Source organism: Pezoporus wallicus, unplaced genomic scaffold, assembly GCF_028554395.1.
Source record: "Pezoporus wallicus isolate ANWC-B61680 ecotype Strahan unplaced genomic scaffold, APGP_CSIRO_Pwel_v1 contig_4710, whole genome shotgun sequence".
NCBI classification, from domain to species: Eukaryota; Metazoa; Chordata; class Aves; order Psittaciformes; family Psittacidae; genus Pezoporus; species Pezoporus wallicus.
The window spans coordinates 23857-47614 of NW_026640647.1; the positions used below are offsets into that span (position 1 = coordinate 23857).

General features: G+C 39.6%; 1 protein-coding gene across 6 annotated transcripts in view; it reads left to right on the top strand.

The window, feature by feature from the left end:
• Positions 1–1378: 1378 nt before the first annotated feature.
• The window catches only part of GULP1 (GULP PTB domain containing engulfment adaptor 1), a 154422-nt gene continuing 132042 nt past the window's right edge, over positions 1379–23758 (top strand). Inside the window, exon 1 of one of the 6 annotated variants that reach the window (XM_057419759.1) lies at positions 1379–1602. The gene's annotated coding sequence lies outside the window, so the exon portion shown is untranslated. The remainder of the gene's footprint in view (positions 1603–23758) is intronic. The other 5 variants (XM_057419762.1, XM_057419758.1, XM_057419757.1 and 2 more) reach the window with 5 other exon arrangements.

Below are 23758 nucleotides of genomic sequence, written 5' to 3' on the forward strand. Positions count from 1 at the left end.
GATTAAGAAAAAATGAAAGGCATCTTTCAGTGTGCTTTGAAAAAACTGAGGCAGAGGAATGTCAGATGAACTTCCTGCCTTTCCAACGACACTATCTCGTGCTTCCTTACTGGCAATATCACAGCAGAAGGCTACCAGGAATAAAAAAAAATATGGCAGACATTCATTCCTTGCCTATTTACAGGAAATATGTTGTCCCTGTTACATGTGCTGTGACTGTCATAAAAAAATACTGGTTTACACTGTTCTGGTGTTTCTAAAACACAACTGGGACTGCCATACCACAGATAAAATGTCAAAATCAGGATGATGTTACCTACCTTCACCTTACCAAAATGATTATATTCTTCATTGTAGATGTACCAAAGACCTGTGGAAGTGCCTATTAACCCTCAAAATACGTTTTCCTGAGGAATGTGGACCTACTAACTTGCATTCCCCACTTTCTCAGCTACCGCCTACTCTTCACGGCTTTTTTTCCCTCCCATTTCTTCATCAGACTTTCCTTAAAGAAGAGCTTAAATGAAATAAACTACGATACAGATGAGGTGTGCACGCCTGCCAGTTTTGTACGGCTCCGAGAGGCCTGCTCCCCTCCTCTCCAACGGGGCTCTCAACGAACCTGAGTCCGCCGCCGGGCTGAAACAGGAGGCGCTCGCCCTGTCCGAACTCCATTGCCGCACCTTCCCCAGCGTTCGCCTTGTCCGGACTCCAGTGCCGCCCCTTCCCCGGTGCCCTCGCTACTAGCCACCCCAGCCGGAGGCCTGCGGGGCTGGGGCGCGCCCAGCCTAGCTCCCTAACCCGAGCCTCTCTCGCGAGGCCGCGATGGCGCCCCCTGCCGAACGTCGCGAGGCACGCCTCCTTCAGCCGCCGTTGGGCGCCCGCGCTGACGGCTGTACCGCCTCCAGGTTCCGCCCGTGCCGGCCGGTGGCAGGAGGCAGGGGGAGCCCGGGAGCAGCGGCAGCCCGGCCTGGCGGGCAGCGAGCCCGGCAGACAGGCGGGGTCCCTAGCCCGGCCGCGCTGACGTCAGGAAACTTTCTCCGCTGCTGAGGCAGGAGCGGGCGCTGTGTACCGGCGCGGCGGGACGACCTCCATCACCTCGTCAGGTACCGCGGCCCCGAGGGCAGCCTGCATGCGCGGCACAGTCCGAAGGCTCCTCACTGTCCCTCCCGGGGCCGAGGGCATCCGGGTTCACCGATGGGTCCCGCGGTGCGGTTGGCGAGAGACAGCGGCCAGGGAGGTGCGGGCGCCTGTTGATTGCTGCGGCAGCAGCGCTGTCCCGGGCTCAGCCGCTGCCCGAGGCAGCAAACTTCCCAGACGACGGGTGAACGGGCGAGGCGGGCGGGCCGGGGCCGGGCGGCGGGAGCAAGGAGGGGTGTCGGCGTGAGTAACGGGGCTTGCTCCCGGGATCGAGGGGAGCCTCCCTGGTCTTCACGGCTGGTGTGCGGGACAGGTCTCAGCGCGGGAGGCGGCCGTACACCTGCGGTAGTTAGGCGAGCGGTGCGGAACTTGCGGTGCGCACAGCTTGCGTAGGCTTTTTTCTCCAACTTGGAAACCGCAAGGACTTGGGGATTTTAGGCATGCGCTATGCCATGGGTGAGAGTTTTTTGAAATTCAAGTAGCTGAAAATAATTAAATGCCCTTCATTCCGCTTTTTATATTCCCCCCCCCCCCGCTCCGTACAGTAAAGCCATTATCTGAGACAAGGTTTTGTTTTTCTTCTGAGGGCTTTGCCGTGGCAGCTCGGTGGTGCTAGGAGGCGAGCCGAGCTCGCCGCTGAAGGCTGATGAACGCACAATTGTTTCACAAAGGAGGATCTTCAGTTCGTAGCCAAACCCAAACCACCAAGTTAATTTTAACTCCATGAAGCACCCGGGTGTTGGAAGGGTGGAGTACAGGAGTAGTTTGTCGGATCGTCATGTGGATAGAAAACTGAAATCAGAGAAAGGACTGCAGCATTTGGCTGAGAAATTCTTAGCTTAAGAGGGTGTGAAAGTTGTATGGTGGTTCTCTGGAGGAATATGGAAAAGTATGTGCCTCATTTATTTGCACCATCCTTCTGATTTATTGAAAGGCATCGAGAGTTAATCAAAAGCCCGTAAAGGTTAATTGTATTTTTCATCCAAAGCAGTTTGGGCCCTTACAAAAATCTGGATTTTTGGTGTCTTTTTTGAACTTAAGACAGTCATTACATTTCTAATTTAAATACCATGCAACTTTCACGTTTTTAATTTTATGTTCCTACAGTTACGTTGCAGGTTTTTAAAAAGTCATATTTATGTAGATGTAACTCAAAATGAGTTTATGTAACTACTAAACAGGAAAGCAAGTCATACATGAAGGTGATGATGAAGGTGTTTTGAATGCACATATACAATGTTTTAGCAGTATGTTAGATCTACTCAGTATAAATATAAATAAGCATCCTTTTTACATTTTATGTGGATAACTAAGAGCCTGTCCTTTTAGAAATACTTTTGTCTTTTTTTGTGATATTTTTTCCCTTACATGTTAGGCTAACATAACTTCAGTCGTACCTTTCAGTTTTTGTAGCGATAAATAATGCTTGGAATCTTAAGACCTCTCCTGCTTCCGATGATAATCAAAATAAGAAAAAATAATTCACCCGAGGGAAAAAAAAAATGTTTTGGAAGGTCAAGCTCCTATTATTATGGCAATTTCAGAACAAACAGTAAACTTTGCCTCATAATTATAGATTTGCTTGATCGATTTGTTGTGTACTGGCCTGTCAGGGACAACCTCTGATGTTTGGAGATTATCCACGTGTATTTGGGGAAAGGAACAGCAAAATAGTGAAGGGGAAAAAGGTCATGATTATTAGCCTTATGCTTTTTGATACACATTTTATTTTTAAGTGTATAGATGTGTTAGTGATTATAGGTCTTCTTTAACGGCATATATTGACTTGAAGAGGTTGAATAAAGAGTGATCTATGGATTAAAAACCTAGGGGTTGTGGCACAGTGTGGAAGGGTACAAGGGAACAGTGTGGTCTGTGCTTTTGGCAGAGCTACAGTGGCAGGGATATCAGCGGAAAGAGACTAAAAATAAGCTGAAGCAAGTACAATCTAACTGCCTTAGAAGTAAGGATGACAGTCTTAAAAGTGATCCAGCTAGCACTGGGTGTGTCTTGCAAGTGATAAGTACAGAAATTAAAATTATTTTGATGCCAGAAAAGTAAAGGAGACAGTGCTAGGTTGTGACAGCTAGAACTGCAACTCTGTGTTCATAGAATCATAGAATCGTATAATAATAGAATAGTTACGGTTGGAAAGGACCTTAAGATCATCTAGTTCCAACCCCCCTGCCATGGGCAGGGACACCTCACACTAAACCATGACACCCAAGGCCTCATCCAACCTGGTCTTGAACACTGCCAGGGATGGAGCATTCACAACCTCCCTGGGCAACCTATTCCAGTGCCTCACTACCCTAACAGGAAAGAATTTCCTCCTTATATCCAATCTAAACTTCCCCTGTTTTAAGTTTTAACCTGTTACACCTTGTCCTGTCACTACAGTCCCTAATGAATAGTCCCTTCCCAGCATTCCTATAGGCCCCCTTCAGATACTGGAAGGCTGCTGTGAGATCTCCATGCAGCCTTTTCTTCTCCAGGCTGAACAGCCCCAACTTCCTCAGCCTGTCTTCATATGGGAGGTGCTCCAGTCCCCTGATCATCCTCGTGGCCCTTCTCTGGACTTGTTCCAACAGTTCCATGTCCTTTTTATGTTGAGGACACCAGAACTGCACCCAATACTCATGGTGAGGTCTCACAAGAGCAGAGTAGAGGCAGGATCACCTCCTTCAACCTGCTGGTCATGATTCTTTTGATGCAGCCCAGGCATTTTAAATTGCATGGGAAAACACAAAACTGACAGTAGAGGACCAGAAAGGAGGAAGATGTGGGTAACAAGAGTGGATGGGAGTGTTTGTTAAACATCTATCAGTTGGTACTGCCTCATTAGTTTTTGGCAGAAGTTTTGTAATTTTCTTGAGGTCTTCTGAGAGTTCAAAGATTGAGCATCTGCTGTTCTATATTCACCTCATCCTAGAAACAGAATTGTTTTGGTTGGAAAAGACCTTTCAGATCATTGAGTCCAACTATTAACCTAACACTGCCACTAAGTATACCACTAAATCATTTACCTCCAGGGATGGTGCCTCAACCACTTCCTGGACATCCTGTTCCAATGGTTGACAATCCTTTCTGTGAGGAAATTTTTCCAGATATCCAATTTAAACATCCCCAGGTACAGCTTGAGACCATTTCCTCTTGCCCTAGTAATTGTTACTTGGCAGAAGAGACTGACACCCACCTCCTTAACAACCTCAGGTAGTTACAGAGAATAGATGTGATATCTCAGAGTGTTCTTTACAAGCTCATTACGATAATTTGTTAGTCTCTTGCCTCTAGGCAAGGTCACCTTGTATGGTTCAATAGCAGTGTGTCTGCATGGGTGTGTCATACAGCATTTGTAAATATTACTGGGTGCTTTAGTAATCATAATAAGCATGAAGAACTTGAGTGGTGAAATAGAATAAACTGGCATTTGTATTATGATTATAAAATCAGTTTCTCTCTAGAGATAATCCCTCAAGCATATTGCTTGAACATGTCATAAGAAAATGAAATCATTAAAGGCAGACATCTACTTGAACTGGAGGACTCGCATAGTTTGAAACAGAACAAGAAATGAACTACTCTGTCCTTTATTTGTTCACACTTGTGGCAGGATTCTAATTCTGTAATTTTTTTTTTTTTTTTTTTTTTTATATAAGAGAGGCACTGGGAGCTGAAAAGCCCACCAGGTCCTCTTGACAAAAATCACTGCACCCCTAGAATTTTCAGTTATTGTCAGTGGTGAAATGCATGGCAGAAGTTGAGGCTGTGTTTCAAGTAGCTCTTGAAACAAAAATTCCTCAATTAATGACTTAATAGAATTGTTATATAAGAATATGCTAATTGGGCACAAAAAACTGTAACATTTTTCCCCAGGCCCTTTTTTGCTTGTCATCTGATTTTTGAAGGCATAAACTCCTTTAGAGAATCAGGGTGTATTCCAGAGAAGAATGAACAATGATGTCCCTGCGAGAACACATAGTGGCTCTGCACAGCAGCTGAACAAAGTTCTCATCAGGTCATTGCCTTCAGTATGCAACTTTTCATATAGATAATATTTATTAATATTCTTGTTCCCAATGGAAGTCGGTTCCTTCCTGGTATGTCCTAAATCCCTGAGATCAGCCCCTTACTTTTTTCATGCAGTTAGTATTAACTGCTCTACTGCTAGTGCTTCGCTGAAGGTGCCTCATTACTCAAATGCTACATGAAACTGTTTTGTAGATTTGCTGTTGAGAATAGCCAGCTATTACCACTTAATATGTTGGCTTTATCTGGATTTACACTTAATGGCCCATGCTGGACAGGGGCAGGAGGAGGGAGGTATGTTTACTAAATTACTTGTCACCTTGTGGTCTGTCCTGAAGGCATATATACCTGTGACCTAGCAGGAATAGCAGAATGCAGTAGTAGGATTATAGTGAGTTACTGCTCACCTTTTAGTTTTAGATGTGCAAGTGTAGACCCTCTCTGTGCCATTTAATTTGCCCAGTGGCACTGAAAGAACTCTGAGAATGGTCATAAGTAGCTCTTAAGTCTTAAAAATGCTTGCTATCTAGGCTTTAGCTCCATTCCATCTATTAAGGAGAAGGTCATCTGAAATGCCTCCACTTGCTGTGTTGTTTCAAACCGTGTTTGTTACACTAAACATCAAGAGGAGGAAGTGGCATTACCACAAAGATTTCATCCAGGATTTCAGTAGAGAATTTATCCAGCTGGAAACCCACCATGAATTCCCATAGTAGAATCTACACTTTCATTCCTCCTCCCCTCTGCCAGTTTAAGCAGATGTTCTAATCACCAAGCTAAGAGGGTGCTCTGGATTAAAATAAAGTTTTCTTAGGTTGTGAGACAAGGAGGCACAAAAGCACAAAATGTAATCAGTTTTAAGCAATGTTAAGTTTGATGGCTTTGTAATGGAAAATAACTGTGGTGCTTGAAGGTAGTTGACATAGTTTCAGGTCCTTAGGACCTTAGTACAAAGAATGTTAAGAAAAGCAGAATAGAACCTGGACCTGGGGATGGGGAGTATCTGGGACTAGCAGATGTCCAGGATGGGCACAGTTAAACTAACTGATAAGTAGAAGGACAGGATGATTGCTATGTTTGTGGTGTTAATAAACCCATTAAGCTGGTGTAAATATCAACTGAGGAGTATCTGGGACTAGCTGATGTCCAGGATGGGAGCAGTTATCAGTTTAAGTGGAAGGGCAGGATGATTGCTATGTTTGTGGTGTTAATAAACCCATTAAGCTGGTGTAAATATCAACTGAGGAGTATCTGGGACTAGCTGATGTCCAGGATGGGAGCAGTTATCAGTTTAAGTGGAAGGGCAGGATGATTGCTATGTCTGTAATGTTAATTAAGCTGGTTATGAAGATTGTTGGGAAAAGTAAACGACCCTTAAAGACCACCACATTTTTGTATGCATGCCGCAAACTTTTTGGAAAATGATGTAACATGCCCAGTGACCATATAAGGATGGCCTGTGCAGCAGTACGGGGTCACACGTTAGGAGGAGCTATGGCCCGTGTCTCCCGGCGCCGCAATAAAGAATACTTGCTTGTCAACTTGAAACTGTTGGCGAGTTTGTTCCTGGAGTTTTCTCCGAATCAGTTTAAATGACTTACCTTTTTTGGGTGTAATTACATACTAGGCAAAGAAAGAGAACATAGGATTTTGTAGCCTAATGAAGCAAATATTTCTGTAGAAGAGGAAGGATCTGAGTTTGAAACAGGCAAATAGTAAGCTTTCAGTGGAGCAAGAAGCAGAACTTGGACTTTGTAACACGTACAGTTTCACATAGGCTACTTGATAACGTGGCAAAGTAGTACCATAAAACTCCTTAGACTGAGATACTGGATTTCTTTAACTTCTGCAGATTTTTTTTTGTTTGTTTTTTCTGTTTTGAAGGGGAGTTATTGAGACATTGTTTGTTATTCTAGAGTCTGATCTACTCAGTTTATTAATGTATATACTGTATATTGTACTAATTTTGTTAGTACTGCATATATTTTATGTCTAACTCGAAGCTTGCATATTCAGGTTTTATTCTGAGAATGAGCTGGGTTTTCTCCATTTTCTATCTCATTTGCAGTTATAAAGGTTCAAATGGTTTTCAGTTTATTTTGTCAGTGATACCTTGAACACCATTGCCTTTCATGAGTTTTCACAAGTGTAACTTGGTAAACAATTCTCTTAATAATGCATTGGTTGGAGCAGGCTGCAGCTGACTCAATCTTACTACATTTTTTTTTTTTTTTTTTTTTAAGCTCTGTAGGACTAAGAAGTATCTGATAATATTTGGGGCTAATTTTTTGTCAGCAGAAAGTAGAGCTGTGGAAAAAGTGATCTGTGGAATTCTTTGATCTGTTTTTTCCGGTACTGCAGAGAGATCCTGACCAGTGCAAGTAAAGAATACTTTTATTTTGAAAAGTGTATGGCTTTTAAGAAAAATCTTGGCATTCAAACGTGTCTGATGGCTGTTTCTAGCATGCTACATTGCTTTACTGGAATAGGGCAAGTGGGTTCTCCTGTGCTTGGGAATAAATATGGATAGAGGAGCCTTATCTCCCAGGTGTTTCAGTCTTCCCTAAAATAACATTAAAACTACATTTAAATTCCTACTTATTATTTTTAGATGAAATCGTTTTTGAGGACTGCTGGATTCTCTGATTTTGTTTTTCATTCTTTCTCAGCTCTCTCCATCCCCCTGGTTTTAATGGGGGCAATCCTGGGCAAAGTGCAGAATCCTGATTACTACCTGCTATTTAGTAGCCTGTTTTCATTTTTGTCCTTTTAAATGCAGGTGTTAGCTCTTCAGTTCCTTCTAGGCAGGATGGCCCATTAGGAACTTAAGCACTGTGTCTAACCTTTTCAGGTGATCTAGGACACATAGCCCTTAAAAGTTTTTCATTCACAGTTGTCAACATCAAATTTTGTTTCCACTAGAGGAAAGGTTGGGCTAAGGCTGCTGGTGTATGGGGAAAGGTGGCTGGAGGGAAGGTGGTTGTCCATTCTCACCCCAGTCTTGAAACTCCTTGTGTCAGGGGGACCTCCGGGAGAGCTGGTTTCTTCATAGCTGTAGTCTGTGCCACCTGGGCTTTGACAAGTAGCTATTTTGCCAGTGCTGGCAATTTCTACCTGCTGCCCTGTGCAACTATTGTTTTTCCTATGCATAAGGTACTCCTAATATTAACATATTTCTGTTTTGTCAGATTGAGAGCTTTTATTTTGTGTGTGTGTAGTATGTCTTTTAAAGAAGGTGTCTCTTGAAAGAACAGTATTTTTTTCTTAATCTATTGTGAAATCTTCTGGAAAGTATTACAGAAATGAGGTAATGAGCCTAGATAAAGGACTGTGTTGACAATAAAGAAATTATTTTTCCTGCAGTCACATCTAAAAATGTTGTTTGGATCAGCAGTCATGTTTGCATGCCAGTTACATTAGTTGTTTAAAGAAGTTTGGTGTGTCCTCAAACCTATTTTCTTAACGTTTGTCCAGACAGTCTTTCCAAATGCCATGCTCTGCAGATACATGCTGTCTCTAATGCCTTCTTCCTACATTCTGTGTTGGCAGATGCATGCATTCAAAGATTATGAGTCAGGTTCCCTAGCAAAAAAATCATAAAATGATGAGATTAAATGTAATATAGGCTTTTGTCTTTCTGTTTTCCTTCTTTAAAGGTTGTTTTTGGGGGGTGTGCTGTTTGTTTTTTTTTTTTAACTTATGCACATCTGAAACTTACTTTATATTGAAAACAGATTCATTTTGTTTAACATAAGCTCAAAATTTCTTTTCGGGTCTTCAAGAAAAACAGGTCTTGTGAGACTTGCCCTAAATCAGCGGCACTGCTGTGTCTTGAGCTTCCGTTGATACACGTTTTGGTCTTAGATGAAAATTAAACTTTCTGACTAGTATCTTTTGTCATTTGTGTTTCTATTCAGTTGTAAGAGAGGTCTCTGCTGATGGTCTTTGTTGAAGATGCTGAAGTGGAAGGAGATTCAATGCTAGCACTGAAAATACTGACAGCTTATCTTTTTCTTCCCAATTGATAAGGTGACAGAACCATCACTTCCAAAGCAGTGGACAGCTGGGGTTACAGCTAAATGGTGGTTTCATATTGTGGGGTATGCTATACACAAGTCATTCCTATTTTAGAGTAACTGTAATTAAAATAACATGAGAAAGCCTGTTTAATAATAGCAATGACAGGTGAAGTGTATATGGTGTATGTGATGCTGAATCTTTACTTGGGACAGAAAACAGCAGGGGACTGTAGGCAGCAGAAAGTAGTTTGAGAGACAAATCCCCCACCATTGTGCCCCTTAATCTGTTTCACATGTGTAAGCTTTAAAGAAGAGTGTACTGTGGATTTGTAAACACAAAATTCTTTAACATCTGAGATTAGTACAATCTTTTTCTTGATTGAAGCGGCCTAAAAATTGCATTACTAGTTTTGTAAGTTATATGTTGTTGTATTATTCAATTTATCATGTTGTGCAAATAGGCTTAGGATGGAAGAAATACTTTTCCAGCAAATTTTGCAGCTGGAGTTGTTACTAATTCTCTTATCTTCAGGTGCCATATAGTAATTGCACTTAATTGTTTGCTTCTGCTGTGTTTGGTGGTGTGAAATGCAGTATGTTAAGGCTGCTAAACCACAACTTTAATGTGTTAATGCTAACGCTCTTGAAAAAGATAATTTCCAGATTTCACCTAACTGGAGGAAACAGCTCATGTGTAACTACCAATGCAGTGCTTTACGCATGTTCTTGTAATAAAAGTTTATAGTAGTTTTTTCTTAGCAACAGATTGGTTTTGTTTTCAGACGTTTTTGTCTACTCTTAAGCTTAAGGCAACATATGAATGGGACTTAGCCAAAGTCCATGGCTGGGAAATCAGGATTTAAAAAAAGTAATATTTTCTTACACAGCCACTTAAAAATGTTGGTATTCTCATTAAATTGCTTGCTATGCTTATACTCTCAAAAAAAAAAAAAAAGAAAAGCATACTAGTTTTTTTTTTTTTTGAGGACCAAAAGAACTCATCTGGGATCATTCCAACTTGTAAAAATGATTCTGCAACCTCCTATCCCATAGGAGCTCTGTTTCTGGCTTAGTCCCCACAGGTTAGATGTGGTACTTCTTAAGAAACCATCCAGTCTGGCTGGTTCCCAGCTTTGGTTCTCTCAAAGACTTACTGCTTCTGCACTGAAAGATAGCTAAAACAGCACACTGTGTTTTAATCTGACCATACTGACATGCAATCTCATACCTTTGTCACAAGTAGTCTGTCATTAGCAGCAAATGTAAACTCAAAGAGCATATGACTATTTATTTAGTGTTTTCTCTTTCAAAATTAAATGCTTCTCCCAGAGGCTGCAGTTTCATTCCCCATGTTTTAGTCTGAGGATATTAAATGTAACTATTAAACAGCTAGACTGATTTTTTATTAATAATTCTCTCCAATATGAAGAGTGACTTGTGAATCCACATCATTAGCTGGCATTTCAGCCTTGAAGTAGTGAATAATGTGCTTGCACTGGTAATATCCACAGCTGTCAGTACAGTTATGTTGCCTGTGGTCATCAGCTCTTTTTTCACTGCTTCTGTATGGGGTGGCACAAGGCAGCTGATGGCTACAGACACGGCAAATCTACCAGTGTGGAAAATTCACAGAGCAAGCATAGGTATTGTAGTAATCTGTCAGGAAACTGAAGTGCAATTGATAGCACTGTTGACTGTTTCTCTTAGAAAAGTGCTAATATTTATTTTACTTTTGTACTGATTGGGAAAGCAGAAGTTATTTTACTGCACAACTGACATGGCTGCTGCAAGGAAGGAGAATATCTGTAGCAGAGTGGACTAGGATAGTGTGCTATACTTTTGAGTAACTGATGCACAGTGTTCTGTATTATGTATGTTTACTGTGCAGTTTTGGACAAATGCAGCAGGGAATAGTTCTGCTATTCTCTGAATAGCCATTACCTCCATCCCTGGCAGTATTCAAGGCCAGGTTGGACAGAGCCTTTGGGAACATGGTCTAGTGTGAGGTGTCCTTGTCCGTGGCAGGAAGGTTGGAACCAGATGACCTTAAAATCCTTTCCAACTCAAACCATTCTATGATTCAATGTAAAATTGTCACACTGGACTTTCTGTTTTGTTGCTGTTTTTTTTGAGGGAAGGAAGAAGGGCTTGACTAATTTTCAATAATATGCCATGGTACCATGCTTCATGTAGCTATGCATTTAAAACAGATAATTAAGAAACAGGGCAGTGTACATTTTATAGACTATTCTGTATGAGCGTTTTGTATTTGATGGCAAGCATAGCATGTACATGTTAATACACATTCTTCATCTTGCTCCCTGTGTAACTGATGGCCTTCACTGTTACCTGTTTTCAAAATGTAGAATGATTTGCACCATGAATTCTATACCCAGCCTTGGACTGAGAAAAGATGGACATGCTTTAGTGAACAGTTTGCAGAGGTTTACTTTGTTTGTCCCGAGTTTGAACCTAATAGGATAAAGGATATCCTAAGAGAAAATGCTTTTTTGTTGAACTTGAATACATGTATAGAATATCTTTCTTTGTGTCAGTTTTGCTCCCATATTAGTCTGTTTTGTTTACTGTTAAATTCCCAAATTTCATAAATCAGCATTTTAGTCTTATAAATAAATAAAAGAATCTTAAGAACTGTACTCACTAAAACCTTGTAAAAATAGATGCAGCATCATTTGTTTATATATTTTATTCAAAGCCAGTTGAAGAAAATGACAGGGAGCTAACACAGATGAGAGATGGTATTGTGTGGGCAAAGTGAATAATTGTCAAGTGCTAATAGGTGAGATTTTCGAAGAAGTGGAACATAAGTAGCTCCTTTTGCTGGTCAGGCGGATAATTTAAAATGGAGTAGAAAGCTTCTTCCCACGGAGTCTGACAACAGAGTTTTTGAGAAGACTCTGTGTGTTTCATACCCTTTGTGTGTCTGAATAACTTTGCTCTTCACTGACTCACTGATGTTTTTAAGAATTTCCTCATCTGTGATACCAGTTGTCCGAACCTTAACTTCTTTCCAAACCCCACTCCTGGAGCAATCTGGGATATCTCAAACGCAAGTTCAGTATCAGAATGAACAGTCACTGTCTAAGCTCTTGATATCCAAAGTAAAGAACCAAGTCATATTTTGATGACTTACGGATGTTGTACTTTATTATGTTGCATTTTTATTACCATTTCTGGAGGATATCAGAGTTTTTATAATTTTATGGCTTATGAAAAATTCCTAAATAAGATTTTCTCCCCCTTCCCATTTTTGAGGTGTGTTTCCTCTGTAGCACTGTTAGGCTTGATTAGGATCTAGGAGCTTTCAAGTAGTGAGTCAGAAAAATAAAAGCTGAGCAAGCAAAAGCTGAGGAATGAAAGAGATTTTGGTTTAAGTGTAGTTAAAATCCTTTCAGCTCTAAACTAGAGGCGTAGTTTCCCTCCCCTGCATGCACATATTTTTCTTCCTTTTTCCTTGTTCCTATCTTTCTCTTGCCCTTGCACCCTCAAAGAATCGTTGAGGGGTGTTACGCCTTCCTTAGACAGCTTTGTGGGATATGCCTAGATATGCTTCTTTAAAAGAGTCTGAAAGGAAAGCTTTCAGCTGTAACAAGTCTGTAGTGTCAGATATGCAAAACAGTGCATGTGCTTATAGTCATAACCCCCAACATTACTACAGCAGTCCCTTAGGTACTTCTTACTCAGAGAATTATCTCTGTTGTGACTCTACTTTACAATTTTGGTTTTCAAGTTTTTTACGTTATAACTGGGCAGTGATTAAAACGTATGAAGAAACGGACCATAAAATAGATGTTTAGTGGAAGGTAAATAAGAGCATGTTTAGTAAGATTAGTGGAATATATTTGAGATGTGTTACGTTACTGGCATACCCATGACCGCTTAAACACTGAAATAATCTGTTGCAGTTTAATCCAATTCCATTTGCTAGGTCATCTGGAAGTTACTTTTGCCGAATAAAGTTCTTAGTTGCTTAACCAAATTGCAGGGGAGGGATTTCAGACTACTGAAGAAATATGCCTTGTGATTCGGAGAAAACTCCAGGAACAAACTTGCCAGCAGTTTCAAGTTGACAAGCAAGTATTCTTTATTGCGGCGCCGGGAGACACGGGCCATAGCTCCTCCTAACGTGTGATCCCGTACTGCTGTACAGGCCATCCTTATATGGTCACTGGGCATGTTACATCATTTTCCAAAAAGTTTGCGGCATGCATACAAAAATGTGGTGGTCTTTAAGAGTCGTTTACTTTTCCCAACAATCTTCATAACCAGCTTAATTAACATTACAGACATAGCAATCATCCTGCCCTTCTACTTAAACTGATAACTGCTCCCATCCTGGACATCAGCTAGTCCCAGATACTCCTCAGTTGATGTTTACACCAGCTTAATGGGTTTATTAACACCACAAACATAGCAATCATCCTGTCCTTCTACTTATCAGTTAGTTTAACTGTGCCCACCCTGATATCTGCTAGTCCCAGATACTCCCCATCCCCAGGTCCGTTTTTTCTATTCTGCTTTTCTTACATTCTTTGTACTAAGGTCCTAAGGACCTGAAACTATGTCAACTACCTTCAAGCACCACAGTTATTTTCCATTACAAAGCCGTCAAACTTAACATTGCTTAGAACTGATTACATTTTGTGCCTTTGTGCCTCCTTGTCTCACTTGACAGTAAAGAGCATACTAGAATGCCAAAGATCTCAGTTCTGAAAGAACTAAGTGGTTGGTTGGAAATAATCGCTTTGAATATTTTGAATTCAGGACAGTGAATTTTGCCAGATGCTCTTGAATATTTTCTTTGTTATTTACTTGGTGGTTCTTGTGCTTGTTGTGAGGCATGTGTTCTGGATAATGTGATCCTGTTTGTTTATGGTCTAAAGACTTCCCCTCCCCTTTTCCCCCCCCCCCCCCCCCCCCCCCCCATACGATTTGATGTTGGAAACTGGATCATCATGACCAAGAATTGGGAAGTGTAATAGGTCCATTTATATATGTTCAGTCAGATTGTGGTGCATCAGTGTAACATCAGCAGTGTAAGGCGCAGTGAAGTTTCTTTTCAAAGCAGAGGGAGCTAAGCTGTAAGCCTTAGTTAAAGAGTATGCAGGTTTTTTCACTGCTTGCAGTGTAGTTCATCACTGACCTGACCAGAACAGATTCATCTGTATAAACATAGTCTCTGTCTGGCCTTCATTGATGAAGTTTTAGTCTTCAAGCCACAATCACTTTAACAAGTGAGGATAAACAGCGCTGTATTGTGGAAAAATGTAGAGCTTGTTGTTACTATATCCAGTTTATTTAGCTTTGTCATAAATTCGGATTCCTGAGCATGTGCATTAGTGAGGCTGGTTTTGTTTTCTTGCTGAGCTCTATCAGGAAAAACACAGATTCTTTTATTGCCTTTTACCTTTTTTTAAAAATGGAGAATGTATTGACTTCTGAACACATCAGAACGTTTATTGTATCCATTAAATAATATAGAAAAGAAACAGAAATTGAGTGTATTTTTCACTAGTTTTCTTTGTGTTTCAATTTCGTGTTCGTTTTAAAATGCAGACTTCCATAACTGGCCCTGTTAACCACTTAAAGAAGCGAGCTTACTGGTTTTCTTTCCCTGTTTTTGTTACTAACATAATATTCTAGTATTACTTATTTAAAAAGTGTATTGTGTATTCAGTGTTCTTTCCATTGCAAATAACCAAGAATACCTTAATCAAACCTTTATGGTGATGTACATAGCATCATGTTAACTATCAGGCTGACTGTCCATTGTGTAGATGGAATTTCATGGCAAAACCCTGCCTATTTCTGTGACACTCCCAATTATAGCTGTAGTGTTAATTCCATTCTTTGTATGCTTATGCCTGTCTTTCTTCATCAGAAATACTCGGATGTGTCTAAAGTCATTTTGCAGAATTTTGGTCTCAGATTTCATGTGTTTATAAGAGATTAAGAAAAGTTTTTGTTGAAGACTATCGTTTCATGGTTTTGAGTTGAATTAGGTGAATACTGATCTCTGTAGAACAGGAGCTAATATTCTTATTATCGTTGTTGAATAGATCAACAGAGGTGAATATAATTATGTAGACTAGATCCATAGGCTGTAGACTAGATCCATAGGCTGATGACTAGATCCATAGGCTGATTGCTTTTCAGGCCAGAGCACGCAATGTGGTGATACTGGCTTCTCCAGTGACTGTTGGTAGTGGCTCCCCCACTCACAATTGAAGTAGGTTGCTAAAGATAATTTTTACTTTGCATCTCCACTATTGTAAGTTTTACCATAAGATACTTAATGTTGGAACATACTTAATTGCCTTTTGAAGGATCTTTTTACTGTTAATGGTGTTGCTGCTGCTTGAATAGAGAAGAATTCTGGTGGTTAAAGGGACCGGTTTATCTTGAAAATGAAGGCAGACCATTTAAATTAATTTATGTATTTATTTATTTAAAGCTAGTTTCTAGTCGAATTAGACTATATCAGGGTAATCCCATTTTTCCTTTTGCCTCTCTCCCAATTGGTAGTGATTTTGGAACTTACTGTCCTGCTCTAATAAAAGTTTTACATTTTACATTTTACATACAAAATCTGATGAATGGTTATAAAAGAGATTTACATTAGTTTCCCTGCAGAAGATGTGTATCTGACTGGAGAGTGATGTGGCAGAAACAATGGGTTCTTGCTCATAGCCTGCATTCTGCTGATTTTGAGTGATAGTTGCCTATAATAAAACTCCTGATGAAAAGATTATTTTTTTCTTGGTCTTAAAAATTTATCCATTAAGCCCTGTCATACTGGATGAAACCCCAGTAGCACTTTATTTTGGAGTGGCCTTACAAGTGCACAACATTGTGAAATTTAATGTCATTCTTTATTATGGTCGTGCAACTCAGTCATCTCTATTTCTTATTATCCTTCCCATTTGTTTCACTTTTTATCCAATTTTGTTTTCTTGAAACTTTCATTTTAGCCCTCTTCAGTCTGTTTTCTCAGTAGAAACAATCTCTTACTCATAGTTAATTGTGCTTTAGCAGTATAGGTGTGACACATCCAATATATGTACAGTATATATGAATTTCCTTTTTTCGCCGAAGTCTCTTCAGTGTTCCAGATTTTTTTGGGATGGGGTATAAATCATATAGTTTGCCTATTTTTCTGTGTGAATTCTCAGTTTGCTGTAGATGTCATATTCTGGCTTGAAGAACTACGTGTTCCATATGCTCCCAGAATTTGCAAATCTGTTTTTTTTTTTCTTGTGAATTCCTTCAGAAGAGTGGATGGGTTTAAAACTGGGTAGTACCTTTGGTTGTACTTTCTGTATTTTTAAAGGAAAAGCTAATGATCCTAGTTGGGCTTGTTATTTTTCAGATGTCATTTCAATATTCTTTGTTCAGCAGTGTTCTAAATGACCCTTTCCCCTATGTGCACAAGTTTCAGGCTTGCCAAGTTTTTTTCTTATATTTACTTTTTTTTTTTTTTTTTTTTTTTTAAGCTTGGTATGCTTTAGAGCTCCTTAGAAATTAAGAGAAAAACTACTGGAGTTGGAAGTCCTGTGTGTTGTCTCTGCTGTCTGTCCTCCCCTTGCAAGCAGCTATGTAGTAATGTCTGTCTAGACATTGAAGGTTATTATTACATGAAAGAATTTTAGGATCTTCTGTCTGTTACTGGGAAGCTTCCCATGGTTGCTTCATAGGCTGTGCTTGCTCAATCAGTACCCTTTCTATATATCACTTCTGTTACTTACTGTTTGCTGCTTGTTAATTTTTTGTCTGGAGGCATTTTTCTTCTTTCCATGATTCTTTTTAATTGGATAAAATTTGAAAACATTAGATTTTTTTGTCATGTGTTTTCTTCAGTTGCCTGTTTCAGCTGATGATTTTTATTTATTATTAAAAAAAATATTATCTGTTCTTCTCTTTATACCTCTATTGCTCCATCATGTTTTTGTTAACCTTGCAAATGCAAGATTTGGTCACTGATTTTTTTTTTTTTTACAGTTCAGTGTCACTTCAGTGTTTTTCTTTTTGCATTGAAACTGTATGCATATGTCTTGCTGCATTTCCCAGTTTACTCATAGCAGTTACTGATAACCTAATTGATGAAAACAAGAATTTGAAATTTGAAGGAGTATTGGCTACATTTGTTTATTGTGCCTGATCCCTATCTGTGATACCTCAGGAAAAAACAAGGAATAGGTATAACTGTAAACTGGGTTGCTTTCATGTGTCTCTCTTTTATGGCTTTTTGATAGAAATGCTACTGTGTTGCCATTTCAGGTCTACCTGCAATTTTAACCAAGGATGCAATTTCAGTCTTTTACTGTGTTTCATGAATGCTCTTCTCCTGTGACTCTCTGCATATCCAGATTTCTAAACTAGTTCTTAAGATCTGATGCAGATCTAATAAAAATGTACCAAAATCGCTTGGGTTAAATATGAACTGGTGTTCTCCTCCAGATAAAAAGACAAGCCTTAATCAAAATTGTTTTCCCTTCATCTGCTGCATAGCAGTGATGTCATGTAACAGGACATTTTTAACCGCCTTTAATACTTTTTTTTTTTAATACTTAGTATGTTTTACGAAGGAGGCTTTTCCTATTATTGTTCTCTTACCTTCTCTGTTGAGAAATTCAAATGTACTGAAGAAAATGCTATTTTTAATTTTAGCTGGAATACACTGCTGATCTAAATAATGAGTAGGACTTAAGATGCAAGTGTGATAATATCATGAGTTTCAGCAAGCCTTTTGGAGATTCATGGAAACTATTAGGGCTAATATGCTTAAAGTATGTTTTTTCAAGTTCAAAGAGAAAATAGCCATTTAAGTAAAAATAAATCAGTGCTGTAGGCTTCTGTCATAGCAGTAATCTTTTTTTTTTTTTTGTCAAGTGAATGGGGTACATTAATCCTGATGTCCTAGACTTTGAAATAATAGTATCATATTAGTAGTATCACAAGTGGTAGTGCAGTGTCCTGCTGCTTTTCCAGTCCTAAAATACACGTTGAGTGCTGATACCTGTTAAATGAGAATATGTGGGATTGCACAGAGTTCTGAATTGCAAATCTCAGAATGATTGAGGTGGAAGGGACTACTGGAGATTACCTAGTCCAACCTCCCTGCTCAAGCAGGGTCCCGTAGAGCACATTGCTCAAGAATATTTCCAGGGAAGGACAATCCACAACCTCTCTGGGCAATATATGCCAATGTTCAGTCACCCTCACATTAGGGAAGTTCTTTGTTCAGGTGATACTTCCTGTGTTTTAGTTTATGCCCATTGTCTCTTGTTCTATCACCTAGGACAGCTGACACCCTCTCTTCAGATACTTACACACATTGATCAGATTTCCCTTCAGCCTTCTCTTCTCTAGACTGGACAGGCCCAGCTCCCTCAGCATTTCTTCATGCGAGATGCTCTAGACTCTTAATCATTCTAGTAAGCCCTTCACTGGACTTGCTCCAGGTGCTACATGTCTCTCTTGTGCTGGGGAGCCCAGAACTGGACGCAGTACTTTAGGTGAGGTCTCACCAGGGCTAACTGGGAAATTGGTGGTAGAGAAATAGAAGTTTTTCTTTCAAGATTTGTGCATTTGCAGCCATTTAATTCATAGGTTGAGCTGTTGACAAAGCTTGAGTTTATATTTACTGCTTGGAAACAGAAAATATTTTAAGGCTGTCAGCATATTATCTCTTATATAGATATATCACTAAATTGTGTCTACCATTAATACATATCCCCAGGGCTTTTCTTACATTCCAGGATTATCTTTGCTCTTGGAAGAGAGACTTGCTCACATAGGATCCATATCTATGTAGCACCTCAGGTAACACCTCAGGGACACTTGTCATGAAGCAGGACTACCATGTTTTAGTCTACCTAGCAGGACATTTCCCCACCCTCCCAATGTAATTGCGTGTGTTTGTTTTCTATTGGTGTTTAAACTCTCACTCTCTTTAATTAGATTAAATGAAGGGTTCTAGATACCTTTTATCAGTACAAGTAGCTCAATTGTGTATTACTGTCAAAAAAGTTTCATTTAAAATGTAGATACTTTTAAAGTTATGCAAAGAGTTTATTCTTACTTACATTTAAATATTTCTACTTGTTTTTGACTTAACACTTGATCACTTTAATCCTGGGCACTTTTAAAAATGATGTTAGTTATGAAGAGGAGTCTACTTTTGTCACTTAATTTGACCAGGCCAAAGGAGCTTGCTTTCAAAGAACACTGAGAGCACCTCTCCCTGAATGTTAGACGTGTTAATTTTGGTACAAACCCGAAGTGGCTTGTTGTATTTGTAAGCTTCAGTATAAAACATTTAGTCCCCAAAAAGGAGATGACTTGGTTTTTATAAATCCATAATTTGCAGTTCTGCATAATCCAAGTGCAACAAAAGCATCTTTACATGCTGACTAGTGAGTACATTGTTGTGTACGTCGACAATAACAAAATGGCTAACATAATTCTGAATTTGCTGTGGTTTATTTAAGGAGTTGCTTTTGTTGAGATAAATTTGAATAGTTTGCAGTTTCATAAAGGTGGATCAGCTGTCTGTGGGGTTAGGGTTGCAAAGTAGTAAAGGCAGTATAATTTTGTGGTGGTGTCTTTTTTACTGCTGCTTGCATTGTTGGTTCATACATCTAAGATTTATTGGAGAACACCTAGCTACACTATACAAAAGATTATTGCTGAAATTGATATCTTTTAATTGCTGCAAGAGTTTTTAATAGTGCATCTGGTGCTTTGTTTCACCTGGCTACTTTTAGTTCTAGTTGTTGAACTCTGACACTTATTGCAGTAGCATAACATGGATAGGAGGGGTTAATAGGATAAAGAAGTAGGAAAAAAATTAGACATACATAGAATGACAATTTCTGTGTTTTATTAAGAGTCTTCTAAATTAAGAAACGTTGTATGGTTGCGTTCTTGAGGTTATGCACTTGCTTATGGATCAGACACACTGATGAGTGCAGACAAATCTGAGCACATCAGCCTCTGGTTTAAGCAAACCGTATGGGAGCAGCTCCATTCCAGAAATACTGTGTGTATGCTTTCACAGTCATGTTATCATGCTTTAATACACTCTAGGACAATTTGGGAGTGGGAGAGCATTCCATGTGATAAAGTGGTTATAAACAGTGTGAAGTTTGTAATGTCACATGGGTTGTTTTAGTATTCAAAGATTCATGGCATCAGCCACAGATGGGATGTTGAAAGGCAGCCTGTGGAAATTCTAATTTCCCTGTTGCTCCTGTTTATTACTGCCCCTCTGTTTATTCCATTTATAGTTCAGTATTTCTTGGTGCAATGTCTGGCTCTCTCTACATCACCTGTTCTTAGTGCGTTAGCATGATCAGAAATTTTTTTTAGCTTCTTGACAGGTATTACTGTTGTGTTAGATTTTTCTAGCACTTATAAGGTATTTGGAGTAACTATTTTGGATTGCATGTTGGGAGAGGCCTTTAGGTTTATTTTCATATTAGCTAGTAGATTGTAATTTTAATGAGGAAAAAGAGTTTTTATGTTAGACTGAGGAAAGCTGTGAGTTCATGTAAAAAGTTCTATCTGTATTGCTTGGCACTTGCTTTGGACTCCCTCTGTATAAGTAGTAGCCAAAGGATTTGATATGGTGCTGTTTATAGTTTAAAAGTTTTGTGTACATGCGTAAGTAAACATGCTCCCAGCCTGTTTGAATTAAATAGTTGGTTCAAATTGAAGAGTTTGAACTTGTTGTGTGTGCCAAGTGGAAGAAAAATGTCTATTTGGGAGATGGGAGGGCAGAAGTGTGAGGGAAGTCTAGCCATGATTATTGGTATATTTCAGGTAGTTGGGTTGCAATTTGCAGACAAACACAGCTGTAATAATTTTTAAGAATAGATACTTCTACAGAGCACAACTGTACTTCAAATATGTGGAAATGCTAAAGAGAAAATATTAAATCATTTACTTTATAACAGAAAGCCAGCAGTGTTTTTTAACTATCTCTGAATACTGGAAAAAAAACCCAACCCACTTGTAAACTGTGCATGTTGGCCTCTTGTTTACCTGGGGAAATAGGTCAGATTATCGCACTGCACCTCTGTGTTTTTAATGGTTTTTAAAAGACAGATAAGATCATGGCTATAAAAACATTGGATTTGTAAAAGAGATCAAATGATTGGACTTGATCATCTTAAATGTCTTTTCCGTCCTAAATGATTCTGGGATTCTGTGATAACTTGGATTAAGATTTTAAGGCAGAGAGCCTGGAGCTGGGAAGAAAAGAGAACTTAAACTAGGAGCCAGTACTAGATGAGATAGTAATCTTAAGGGGAACGGAAAAGCAAGGTCTGTTGAGTATCTGTTCAGAGGAGGTAGACATCGTGTGAGAAACTGGTAGTTAAGACAGAATTTAGACTTACTGGATAAAAAGACAGAGACCATGGACTGAGAAGATTAAAAATGGCTAAGGAGCCTTTATGGAGATTTTTTATAAGTGGGGAGAGACTGGGAATCAGGACAATCACGGCGCATAAGAGGGAAGGAATTTAAGTAGCCAGACTGGAGAACAAGCACTAAAGATGCTAAAAGGAATTTGAACAGAAAGTTTTGCATATGATGAGAAGACAGAACTTTGTCCTTGAAAACTTATTCTTCTCTCCAGAGTCTGAAATAGAACTTAACTAATCAAATACTGTTCTGGAGAACATGATTTTTCTCCCTGTTTTTCCTACTTGATACTGGTCCAAGATGCTGTAGTAATGTTTTTGTTGGTGTTAGGTATACTTGACTTTAGTTCATGTCTCTGATTTGAGGAAGTGCTGACTCTCGTACTTAAAATCAAGGGCAGCTTGCTTTGAACATAAATGACTTCATATTTTATAGCTTTTCAGGAAATAATACCTGGGGGCTGAGACAGGTGTTTCCTTGGTAGATAGTTTCTTTAGCTTCTGCAGGGGTTTACTGTACCTGCAGCAAATCAGTTCAATTGAGTGTTCGAGTGTAGCTGAGTTGAAACTGCCTCTCACTAGAGTAGGCAGCTAAACATTTTGTGGCGATGGTAATTTCAGATTGGGACCTCCAGTTCTGTGATAACATTGAATATCCACAGCAACTAAATGCAAAATGAGGACGTTATTTCTGAAAGTGAGTGTTGAAATACATTGAAGTTTATGGGCCATAAAATGCTCTGGTGAGAGGTGCCATAGAGCTTTCTCTTGTGAGCGTCCCTTGTCTTCTGACTCTGCTTTGAGGAGTTTGCAGTAAGTAACACAGCAGGCTTTTCCAGTGGGCCATCAAAAAAGTTGCCCATTTGGTGAGTGTCCTGGGTTCAGCAGTAGCACTTATTTTTTCTCCTTCTTGGTGGCTGGTGCAGTGCTGTGTTTTTGACTTTCGGCCTGGGAACAGTGCTGATAGCACCGATGTTTTTAGTTACTGCTCAAATGTTTGGTCTGACCAAGGACTTTGTCAGCCTCCTGCTCTGCCAGGGAGGAGGGGAAGCCGGGAGGAAGCAGAGACAGGACACCTGACCCAAACTAGCCAAAGAGGTATTCCATACCACAGCACGTCATGCCCACTATGTAAACTGGGGGCAGCTACCCAGAAGGGCTAGTTCACTGTGGGGTTGGGCGAGGTATCGGTCAGTGCTTGGTCGGGCTCGGGGGGCGAGTTATCGGTCGGCGGTTAGTGAGGTGTTGTACTCTCTTCCCTTGTTATTTCTCGTATCATTATTATTATTGGTGGTAGCAGTATTGATTTGTGTTATACCTTAGTTACTATACTGTTCTTATCTCAGCCCGTGGGAGTCGCATTCTTTTCAATTCTCCTCTCTGTCCCTCTGGGAGTAGGGGGAGGGAAAGAAGGGGGGGAGTGAGTGAACAAGCTACCTGACTGGTTTTAAACCACAACAGTGAGCAGTATCCATTTTATGTCCTAAACAAGGCAATAGTTTATAGAAAGTCTTGCATTACTTAATCTCATACTGTCGTTATCCCTACATGTAAGGAATCCCAGTTAGGATTGCATAGACTTTATTCTGCCATTTTACAACTTTTGAGTGATTATATTGCCCAAACATCCAGAAAGCGGGAGACTGGCATAATCAGTCAGTCAGATTTTTAAGAGGATAGGGCCTTAAACTGCACTGGTGTGATAGACGACTTCAGTTAGAAATCCTGAAAGTCATTCTCCTGGGCTGTGCTAGTGGAAAGGCTTGCCTTGTTGGAAAAGTGAATTTCCAGCTGAAACATCTGCTGCTGAGTCCTTTGTTTTCCACTCTCTTATGTTGTGATTTTTTTTCTTTTTTTTTTTGGTGTGTGTATAGTTTATAGGGATTAAATTATTAATGGGATTTGACAGTAAACATTTTTGCAGAATCATTGTTTCTGGATCATTTGCTTCTTGTTCAACATCCATGGCTAATGAGCTTATAAAAAAACAATCATTGAGCTAATATCTTACAGAGAGCATGATGTTATATTTGTTTCCCTAATTGGTCTTATAATTGGCATTCATTAGAGCTCTTTCACAAGTCCGGCAATAGACCTCCTTTGTTTTATTTAAAATGTTGT